The following is an 11414-nucleotide window of genomic DNA, read 5'->3' on the forward strand; positions in this document are numbered from 1 at the left end:
ATAAAAAAATGGTCATTTTAATTCGCAGCCCATCATGGTACTTTCTCAACTTCACTATACATATACGTACTAAAGTAAAAAATACCTTCATTTTATAAATTTTCGACCCTTTTTAATTTGGGATCGAACAATGAAATTCACTTTTTTTTTTCCATTATGAAGAAAAATAATATGAGTTTTACTTACTTATGTTACTGTTTTGGAACGACACTGAGGTTACTTTTTGACGGATTTTGTAATTATAAAAAATAGCCTGTTGTCGAGTACAACGACATCGGTGCCAGTACCTACCATACAAACTCCCGTACTGCATTTTTTAAAAATTACTGCAGGTTATTCCGTTACTACAGAACTAACTAGGGAAGGTCACGGGGTTGAAATCTGAGATCGGGATGAGATTTAGTATAATGATAGTATACATTTAGAATGTTCATTCATGAAAATATTAAAACGCAATGGCCAGTCAATTTCGAGAAAATGGTCATCAAACTTTTGGTAAGGCTGATATACTGATAACTTGATTCCCCTTCCGATGATCCCGATGGCATGGTTGTCTAGATAACCGTCTCGTATACGGAAGGTCGGGGTTTTAACCTGGCTAGGATATTTCTTTTTTTAATAACTTTTATTCAATTCAAAATTTACAAATACTCTTAATCAATATGTTTTTAATTTTTTTCATCCAAAATATTTATTATCGAAATACATAATAATAAAATTAAAATTTTAAAAGAAAAAATTATAAATACAGATGCATTTTTTAAAAAAATAAAATTATTTAAATTTAATTAACAATTTATAGATAGTTTTAATTAATACGCTACTTATTTTTATGCAAGAAAAATCTTTATTGTTTTAATACTGATTGTTACGCTCATTACCTATCCAGCCTTTGCATAAGAGGACAGTGGAAAAGTTCGAAGAATTTTCAGACTGTTAGTAAAAAGCTAGAAATCTTTCCCATTTTTTTTAATGTTTTTAAATTTTCAGGCTATTGTAATATTTTGTGAAAAATCATCACTATCCATAAGGAGTCTTCCTGCAATTTCATTGAATTCGACGCATTGTGTTATGTAGTGTTGCACCGAGCCTATTTCCCCATCTATACATCTGTTGTCTTGCACCATCTGCATCTGTAGAAGTATTCAGGAAATCTTCCATGTTCCTGAAATAATTTCTACTAACATTAGGTGAAATATTCTTTTTATAATTTTTGGTTCCGATATGAATTTGCATGTTGTACGTCCTTTGCACGACCTTATCTATCTTGCCACTGCATAGTCATCTATCTTCTAATATCTTTCTTTAACATTTGGAATGATTTTGGAACTTAATATCTATTTAGTCTTTTTGTGCAGCCGTTTTTGCATATTCATCTGCTCTTTCGTTTCCGCATATTTCAATGTGAACCTTAATCCAATTTAATCAAATCCATTTGTTCTCTTTAGTCTTTCACAAATTTTCTTTAATTTTCCAGATTTCTCTATTTTTGGTGTTCGTGGATTGCATTGCCTGAAGGGCCCCGTACTGCACTAACGGGTGAATATTCATGAGATTTTTTCATCAGATTTAATGTACGTCAGCACGAATGCACGACGATACCCAATTGGTGGAACCCGGTTTCAAACAAAGTCCACCGATTTCGAAGCCGCGACCTACCGCCGGCACATTGAAGCCTAATAGCATATTCATAAACTTATAAGGAGAGTTAAGGATAAATAATGCTAAATTAAATCATTTATTGCGTTACAATTCAGAACTTCCGAAAACTATAGGTACTATTTTTTTAGGTCCATCCTTTGTTTTTTCTTCCGTTTTTATTTAATAATTAATTCCTCAGATTGAATAGTTTTTATTTAATCTGTCAGTCAAGTTCTTAACGAAGATTCATTCTGATAATGATGGATTGATAGCTCCAGATCTCTTTCTCTAAAAAGTGATATGTTGCTTTATAATCTTGCCGTTGTTGACACCCCCCCCCTTTCCCCAAATGAGCATATTTCCGACGCTTTCCTCTTGCCTTTCCCCACTAAAAGCATTGCAACAATAAACACTTAATAATTAAAATTGCTTATTATACAAAACTGTGCAAATTAAAAACGTGATCAAAATTATTAGTATTACGCAAGAACGAAGATTAACAATAATTTTTTTTTTCTTTTGCGAAAAAATAAATTTATTTTATATTTAAATTAATAGCAAAATTTTGCTACTGTATTCAAGGTTACGCTTTTTGAATATTAATTTTAAACAAAAGAATGCGGGAATATGAGACGATTTCTCCACTTAAAAACTTAAAAATGTTCAGAGCTTTAAGAAACAACGCTACAGCATTTTTAACAGGAACAAGAGCATATTTATTTTATACAAGAATAAAAAAAATAAAAAGATTAACAGGAGAAGTTGAAGTAGCTCTTTCGAGCTGTGAAAGAAATATTAAGTTTTTGCCGGCCAGATTACATAGTGGGTAGTGAAACAGCAGTACCCACAAGAAATATGTTCATAGTTATTCTCCTAGACCCCCCCCCCCCCCAAATCCGCAAGTGTTGCAGCAATAAACAGTTTAGAATCAAACATTTTTTTTTTTTTTTTCAATTGTATGTGAAATAAAAACGTGATTAAATACCTAGTTTTATGCAACAAAATTTTACACATTTAATTACATTAACATTTACACATTAATGCACATTTTAATTACCACCAAACTTTTTCATCACTAATCAATATTTCATTTTTTTCCAATAAATATTATTTTTAAATAATAGAAAATATGCCCTCAATCGTATTGTTTATTATTTGAAATGCATCTAAAAAAATAGTGTGATATTAAAAAAAATAGATATCTACATAATACAAATAATCCTACTTCATAATTAGTATACAAGAATTTTTGGCGATGAAAACAAAACATTTCTGGCAGCGGTGGGATTCGAACCCACGCCCCCGAAGAGACTGGTGCCTTAAACCAGCGCCTTAGACCGCTCGGCCACGCTACCACAAGCAACATTTGTTAGGTAACTAAAACGTCCAAGATGGGTCTGGAAGATTTCTTCCATAATTCATAAATACAAGATAAATTTGAAACCAACTGTTAACGTTTCGAGGAAAATGTCGAACACATAACAATTTTATTTTAAAATATTTGAATCAATACAACTGTACTAGGGAAAAAACAAACAAACAAAAAACCAGCAATCATATTTTGTGCGTCCAATTACATAAAATTTTTTGTTACAATATTTCTTTTTTATTTTCAAAATATTTCACTATTAGATGCTAATATGATCATGCATTTTTAATAGGAACGAATAATTAATAGTACTTAAAAACTTTCCTGCATTTTTGTAGGAGGAAAAAAAAATGTTTATTAAATTATTTACACCTTTAAATTTAATTATACAATAATCTGTAATATTAAAATAAAACGAGAATAATTTTTAACTAATAATGACAGATCTATAGCTATTCCTCTTTTTTTCTAAAATCTCTACATTAAAAAAAAAAAAAAAAAAAATCTCTGCTTGTATGGTACTGGAGGGTAAAGCTCAGTTTATTCACTAGATGGCAGCATGAGCGCCTTGTTTCCCACGGAATGATTATTTTTTATTTTTCATTTAGCAAAGAGTAGAGAGAGAGGGAATGGATCCGTTCAACTTTTGACAGTTCGTGATTCTGTGAGAATTTGAGTAAAAGTAAATAAATATAAAAAGGAAAGTTATTTTGATTTGTAACCAACAGTGGCTAATGCGCTAGAATGGAATGCAATAACTTATAATGTATATTGTATCACGGTGCGTAGTGAGAAACTGTTACGAGAATTAAGTACTTTTAAGCACCTCAGCCCCCAAAATTAAGCACCTTTGTATATAAGTATGCATACATAAACTGCGTATTTTCTAAGCATAATGTTTTTTTTTTCTGTTTTATTATAAATTCTTAAAAATTAATTTTAAAATCTTATTTTTTAAATTGTATTATTTTTATCTGTATTTGCACATCTTCTATTGTAAAATTATGTCTTTTTGGATTAGTCAAAAACATAGGAATGATCATAAAAATTTAATAACAAAAAAATTAAGTCAACTCTTAAAATAGTAACAATAAAGATCTGTGAGCTTTTTCAGCATTTCTTAAAATTAAAATATCAGATATAACATTTCTGAAAATGTGGATAGTGATCAGCATGACCAAAAATTTTGTATTTGATTTTTATACAAGCAACAACAATTAAGATCCAGCATGGCTGGGATGGAAATAGTAAATTTCTCCCTACACTGACTCATTATATTAAGTAATTTTATTCGCAATCCTATAAAAGGTAAGAACTAAAGCATTCATATCCTTATCATCAAACGACTGTCAAAACTGCCAGTGGTATAATAAAACAATATCATGTTCAAAATAAGTTTTGAAAATCATTTTCGAATAGAAAATAGTAGCAGCGTTCACAAATGATCAGAATAAAAAGAAATTGTCTTATCGCCTCTCATTTCTAAAGTGTAGTAAAGTCTTTTTGAACGTTTAACGTTCCTAAAATTTTATGACAACCTGTTTTTTAACCTAAAAAAATGACAGAAGAAACGTTATATATAATTTACGAAGAATTTGCATTAACAAGTCCTAATTTTCATAAGAAACGGAAACAAATCAGCCAAAGAGTCTTCCCAAAACTTTCTTGCATATTGCCAGGGAATGAATGCCTTGTGTGGCATTGGTGTACAATAGATGCGGGATGTTAACACTAGGTGTGAATTTAATATTTTTAATAATCCTATCATGTAATTGTTAACTAGTGTTTTAGGATTAATCTCTAGCATGCGGTTGAAAGTACCCAAAAAGAGAATTTGGGTTTAAGACGTATTCTTTTTAATTGATTAAAACAAGAATTTGGCGCAAAATTACACTTATAGTCACAAAATTATATACCAAATTTTATATAATTCACTACAGTTTTGCGTTATTGCGTTTACATATTTCTGAAAGTACAGACTGACATGCGGTGACACCCCTCCTTGAATTTGGTTCAAAATTTGATAGATTTTTTTATAATAGATATTAAAAATGTGGACTAAATTTTAACTATCTAGCTCTCTTCGTTTTGTAGTTGCCATGCTAACTTATTTTCGAAAAGTCGGACAGAAACAAATTTTCTCTAAACGGACGTTGCTGAAAATGGACCGAAATCTACAAGTTTGCTGTGAAGACCGTATACCACATTTCATGCATCTAGCTCAAAGAGTTCCTGTGTTAACTTTGTCACAGACAGACATTTTTCGAAAATGTATTTCCGAATACAAGCAGGTATGAAACGGAGAGATTCATTAAAGTCTCAAGTTCGGACTTTTTGATGTTTGCAATATTTTATCTCAATTTTGAATACGAGAAAGTAAAAATGCCAATTGAAGCTTTTTTTTAAAATAAATCTTTCTTGAAGCCCGCTCGAGACAATATATCGCATTGCTATGAAAATTTAACAAAACTTATCAAATGAATTTTATATATTGAGCAGCTTTAAAATTATTTAAGTTTAAATAAAAGCAAAGAAAGCATTTTTTTTTTCTTTTACTACGATTTAACGGTTGCAGAATAATGTGATTTAACGATTGGTAGAAGCAATATTGTCTAAATTTCATTATAATAAAAAATTTCGTTATAAACTACTTCCAAAATACTTTCTTGGAAATTATTTTTTAAAAATTACATTCAACCAAACAAAATTTTTATTATTCAAAAGTTATTCTTTTTTAAGTGTTAAAATTTTAAACTTTTATTTAAATTTTTTTATAACAATTATTTTTATTTTATTATAACAATTATTATTATTATAACAATTATTTTTATTTTAAAATTTAAGTGTTAAAATAATTTATATGCCATAATGGGCTTTGATGTTATGATGAAAACCCATTAAAATTCCATTTTTTAATTAAACTTGAAATTAAAACTTTGAGAAATCCGTTCTTAATGTGCATCTAATGCCAAAAAACTTCCCGAATTTCATGTTCGAAACTTCAATGACTTCATGTTAAGCGTTGTTTTGGACTTATATATATATATATATATAGAGATTTGTTTGGGGAAAAAATTTCTATAAGAGCCATAAAAAGAAAAAAAGTCATTATAAAATGATTAAACCTAAATCCTAAAAAAAAAAAAAATTGTAAAATACTTTTTTTTATTTCTTAAAAAACATTTAAATACCAGATCCAGCAGTTTCTTTTTTCTTAATCAAAACCAATTTGGAAAGATGAGTTCGACAAATAAAAATGTTCAAATGGATGGGGACATTAAAAAAAAAAAACCCTTTAAAGATATCATGATCATTGAAAATTTAAGGCTTCAAGTTAAAATGTCATCATACTAGATTTTACGCGATTGACTAACGTAATTACACACCGCAATTAATTACAATTCAATATGGTACAGTTGAAAACTTGTAGCAAGTCGTTCAAACGATTGCTCAAAAACGACATATTAATGAGAATGATGATCGAATATGTTAGTGTTTTTAAAGCAGCTTTTTGCATGTTCGATACATCATTTTGTTGCATCCATTCTGCTATTTTCATATTTTTCTTTTTAACAACACATAAAAGTTTAAATATGTACTTATCAGGCATAACTTCAATAAATTTAAACATCTATTACAACATTAAACATTATCTTCTAAACATTAAACATCTATTTACATTAAAAATTGAAATTGGAATGTTTTCCAATTCGCAATAAGTATGGCAGAGTACGCATTTCGTATTGCAGCTACGAGATAACTATTCCAGTATTTTAATAAATGGCGATGCACATTGTTGAAGAAAAAGGGGGGGGGGAGTCGGAAAGTGGGGAAAAAAATCATTAAATATGTATCTTAATGTGCTAGAATCCTTGGAATACTTCTTCAAATTCATCCCTTTTGTTAGTTTTTTTTTTTTTTTTTTTTTTTAATACATCCTGTAAACATGCCTTTACGATCATGATTTCGAATTTTCATATTCAACTTGTGGGAAAACAAAACAAATCGAAAGCCTTCACGAGAAAATTAAGCAATTTCTGACCTTTTTATGAAAATTAAGCACTTTTAAGGTGATTAAAAATGGTTTTCAAATGTAAGCACCTTTTAAACACTTTTCATGACGCTACGCACTTTGTGTATAGTAATGAATTTCTTTATAAATTTGCATAATATATTTCAATTAAGCCATTTTTAGTAATTCGTTAATATAATTTAAATTAAGATTTTTGAATTTATGCAATAAATTATTGGCAAAGAAATTATAACTAATGGCGTACTAAATTAAAGTTAGTAAAAAACTGAATTTCAGAATATATTTTTCACTTGTTTTTTTTCTTGTATTCTTCACTCTCATTTAAGATTTATAGAACTGCGATTGGATTAAAAAAAAGTATAAGGACTAAAATGAATATAATATAAATAAATTATTATCGTATGCATCTGCAAGAAAAATACTATCGCACAGTATTTCTTAAATAATTTTTAATATGATAATATTTATAAATTGGTTACCATCTGTGTATTGTGAAGCGAAGAATGAAAAAATTCGTTCAAAACATTCTACATAACAGACCATTGGACCTAATGGAACTAAATTTAGCACATAGTTACTCAACAAAGAAACGATTTTTCAAGTTATTAATTAATTCCTTAATTAAACATTTAATGAAATGTTAACAATCAGTCTACTTATTACAAATGAAATTGCATATTGTTTCCTCAGTATCTTACAATTAATTTAATACAAAAACATCATTCTTACACCACTATATAATTAAAAAAATGAAACAATCAGTGATGCTCATTTTATTTCTGTTAATTTTTTTTACTTCTATTTTTGTAAATCACTTAAAAATACTTTTAAATATACCTTACAGCAATACTTTTTCTTATTTCACTTATATATTTTATAGGATGTATTCTCATGCTCATTAAACATAAAATTATTTCTAATAATTATAGTAATGCACTTTCCTACAGCCCTATTAAAACATATTTACATGGCTATCGCGCATGCGCAGCAGAAGTAAATCAAGACTGAGGAATATTGCCTTTTTTTCAGAAGATATTTTATATGCATTCCTTTCTGCGAAAAAAAAAAAAGGTGTTATTTGCGTTTCTGAGGAAATTGGCAGTACTAAAGCCCAAATTACATTAAAGTGCAGATGAATTTAAATATTATGTGCATAATTAAATAAATTAGTGATGCACTAAAAACGTGACGCTGAGAAGACTACAGCTCTGCTTTGCTTTTTTGTTTGGTCGTTACTATTCCGATGATCAATGCCGTTCTTGGGTGATTTGCTTTATTTTTCGTCGCTTCTAAATACAATAGATCATGGAAAAATTGATATTTTTTTCAACTGGGAAACAATTGTCAGCGATAAAATTTAAGAAACTTCGTATCACGAACGCGAAAACGATACATTTTTTTAGAAAAGTTTATGAAACGCACACTATAATTGTTATTAAAATTTCACAATAAATTATTTTTCTGTAATAAGAATAATTTTAAAGCAAAGTAGCTTAAATTAAAATGACCATTATAATGAATACGATATTTTATATAAATAATATATACAAATTTTTATATAAATGCTATGTTGTAACGTCCGTAATTCAAAAATATTTTATTTAAAATAGAAGCTTACCAACTTTTTTTATTCTTTCTTGTGTTCGAAATACTGTATGGAACAATTTTATAATGGTCAAAAACTTCAACCTCGGGATTTTGGCGATTCTCCATGCTTTAGATATCCCTGAAAGAGAGAAACAAAAAGCATGTTAGGAATTATCCCTGTTTGTTTGTATACACGATAACTCAAAAATATAACTCAACGAGATAAATGAACGAAATTATGATCTTTATTCAATAAAGCTGTTGATTTGTATCAATTTTGTAAAGAAGTTCATCGTCGAGAAGTTATTTCTCTTTATTCTTCTGAGTGTATATGAAAGCGATTAATTAAAACCATTAAAAGATAGAAGGTTGAATTTACATGAATGATCTTTGCACCAAATTGAACATAGGTATCCAATTTTGATTTCAATCGATCAAGAGGGAGAGGTTCAATTTACATGGACGAATTTTTTCATTATATTATGAAGTTAAGCATAAAACGTGCCAAAATGAGTAAACATATGAAATAGTCGTGGGAGAACGGCTCTTAGAATTATCTTTTATTATGTAACTCTCTTTTTACAGCAACGTCCAGGGGTGAAGAAAGAACTTTCCGTCAGCCAACCACACCTTAGAAAAAATCTAAACATTGGGTAAATTGTCATACTAGATTTAATAATTCTAGATTTTTGTGAGGCATTCGCTTTCTCATTCTTTTTTTTTAGGGGGGGGGGTTTCGAAGGTTTCAATTTTTTTTTTTTTTATTTAAATATTTTTGTACTATAACAGCGTGCTGGAATGGAACCTTAGAAAGCAGGCCCTTACGTTACTGTAAGATTTTATGGATCTTCCTTTTAGACGATTTTTCGCATTTTAAATGAGATTTAAAAAAGCTAAAAACGTTTTGCTCTAAAAAAACTCATACGATTTTATTTCGATGTATATTAAAATACTGAAATTCGAAAGGAAATCCCTTTAGATCATTGTAAAAATAACGTTATTTTTTTTTATTTATTATTTTTTTTTTTTACTTTCTGGTATACAAAGAACAAACATTCGTCCAAGTATCTGTCCTTGAAATTTTTATAAAATTTGGAACTTTACACCATCATGAGTCGAGGGAGGAGATGATTAAATTTCATGTATGTCGGTGTATGTGTGAATATGATAATTCAAAAATGCATTGGTAAACAAATTTTATTTAATATTATATTTCCACACAAAAATTTAAATCTATAATTTTTTTTATTTAATTCCGTTAAAAGAAGTACGATCTTTTTCGTAAAACATACTCGATTCTCTTTATTATGCTATGAAACTACAACCAGAAAGCTTTTCCCATCGACTTCGCAGTACACTTCTAGAACATGGAAAGTTTCGTATTGAGATTCATCCTATTCATGAGATTTTGTAAATGAAATCTATAGATTTTGGGCTGATTCTTGTTGAGCGCTTTGAACCAAAATTTGGAAGTGAACAACAATATTGTAAATACGTAAAAAGCATGCACCATTTTTTTTTACTTAGTTTCTTTCATTTATGAATTATTAGTTTAGTTATATTGAAATCCCGTTTTTAAAACAACACTAAGGTTATTATGGGACGGATCTCGTAATTCTGAACCAAGATCAGATGACAAGAATGACAACTGAGCTGGCACCCCCTCCAAACTTCCACACCGCACCAGCGGAGGGCGTTTGGACCGATGGATTTAACACTTACCAGACCCGCTTACACAACAGTTCTTCAGTGGAATCGGGTCTCGACCCTGAAATTCCCCGGTTTCAAAACCGAGACCTTTTTACCACCAGGCCACCGCAACCCACTATGAATTATTTGGAAAGACAGTTAACCAATAAACGCTTACAAGCAATAATTAAAAATTAATTTTTAAAAAGTATGGTAAAATTAAAGCAAGCGGAGGACGGTAATTAAATTCAAAATATGCAGCAAACAGCATTTTAATTGTTGGACGTATTGTTTTTTTTTGGGGGGGGGAGACGATAAAAGGTATTTTCGGGTATATTATTGCTGTAAATCACTAAAACTACAAAATAAAAAGCAATATTGGGAGCAAATTATTACACTAAGAAGAAGAATGTTACAGTATTGTTACAAACGTGTAATTTTGCTTCCCAGTACGAATAGTATCATCATAATAAAGACTGATTTATAGTCATCTGTATTGGATGCTGCCGGATGCCGAGCCAGAAATCTCAGACAAAATGGATAATGCTCGAAACCTCGAGAATTTTGTCGATCCGTCCATTAGGAACCGAGATACGCCTGACTGGTCTAGAAGATTCTAACCCCGTCTCCCGAGAACTATAAAAGGCCGGCACTCTCAAGCTGCGGGTGTGTTGTCGTCGAGAGTTGAAGCATAGCAACGAGTCTTCCAGAGAATAGCGAAGTAATATCGAATTACAAGCATTGTGTGGGGCGAGTATTGAACTGCTGTGTGCCGAATTCTGTTGCCTACTGTGGAGGCAGCGTCGTATATTGTGTGTAGTAGCAAGTTATGATAAGTAATGAGTCGGCAACTAAAGCGAGAAGTTCAGCCTTTGGAGAGACCGTAGAGCGAAACTCAAAGGAACCTCTCTCCTGCTGGAATCTGTCTGGCCGCTTCGTGTGCTGTGAACGATTACTACTTGTGTGCTACTGTCTGCTGTCCTGTGTTCATCTCTGATGCAAATATTTGTCTTCTGTGTACTCGATTTCTTTGTATTAATGTCTTCGTGTAAATAAACTTCGTTGTGTTTTACTGAGGCCTGCTGATTGTGTGTT

The 11414-nt window shown here is 30.0% G+C and overlaps 1 non-coding gene across 1 annotated transcript; it reads right to left on the minus strand.

The window, feature by feature from the left end:
- Nucleotides 1-2914: 2914 nt before the first annotated feature.
- Nucleotides 2915-2996, minus strand: Trnal-aag (transfer RNA leucine (anticodon AAG)). Its single transcript has one exon. It is a non-coding gene; the product is annotated as a tRNA-Leu (tRNA).
- Nucleotides 2997-11414: the final 8418 nt, after the last annotated feature.

Source organism: Argiope bruennichi, chromosome 7, assembly GCF_947563725.1.
Source record: "Argiope bruennichi chromosome 7, qqArgBrue1.1, whole genome shotgun sequence".
NCBI classification, from domain to species: Eukaryota; Metazoa; Arthropoda; class Arachnida; order Araneae; family Araneidae; genus Argiope; species Argiope bruennichi.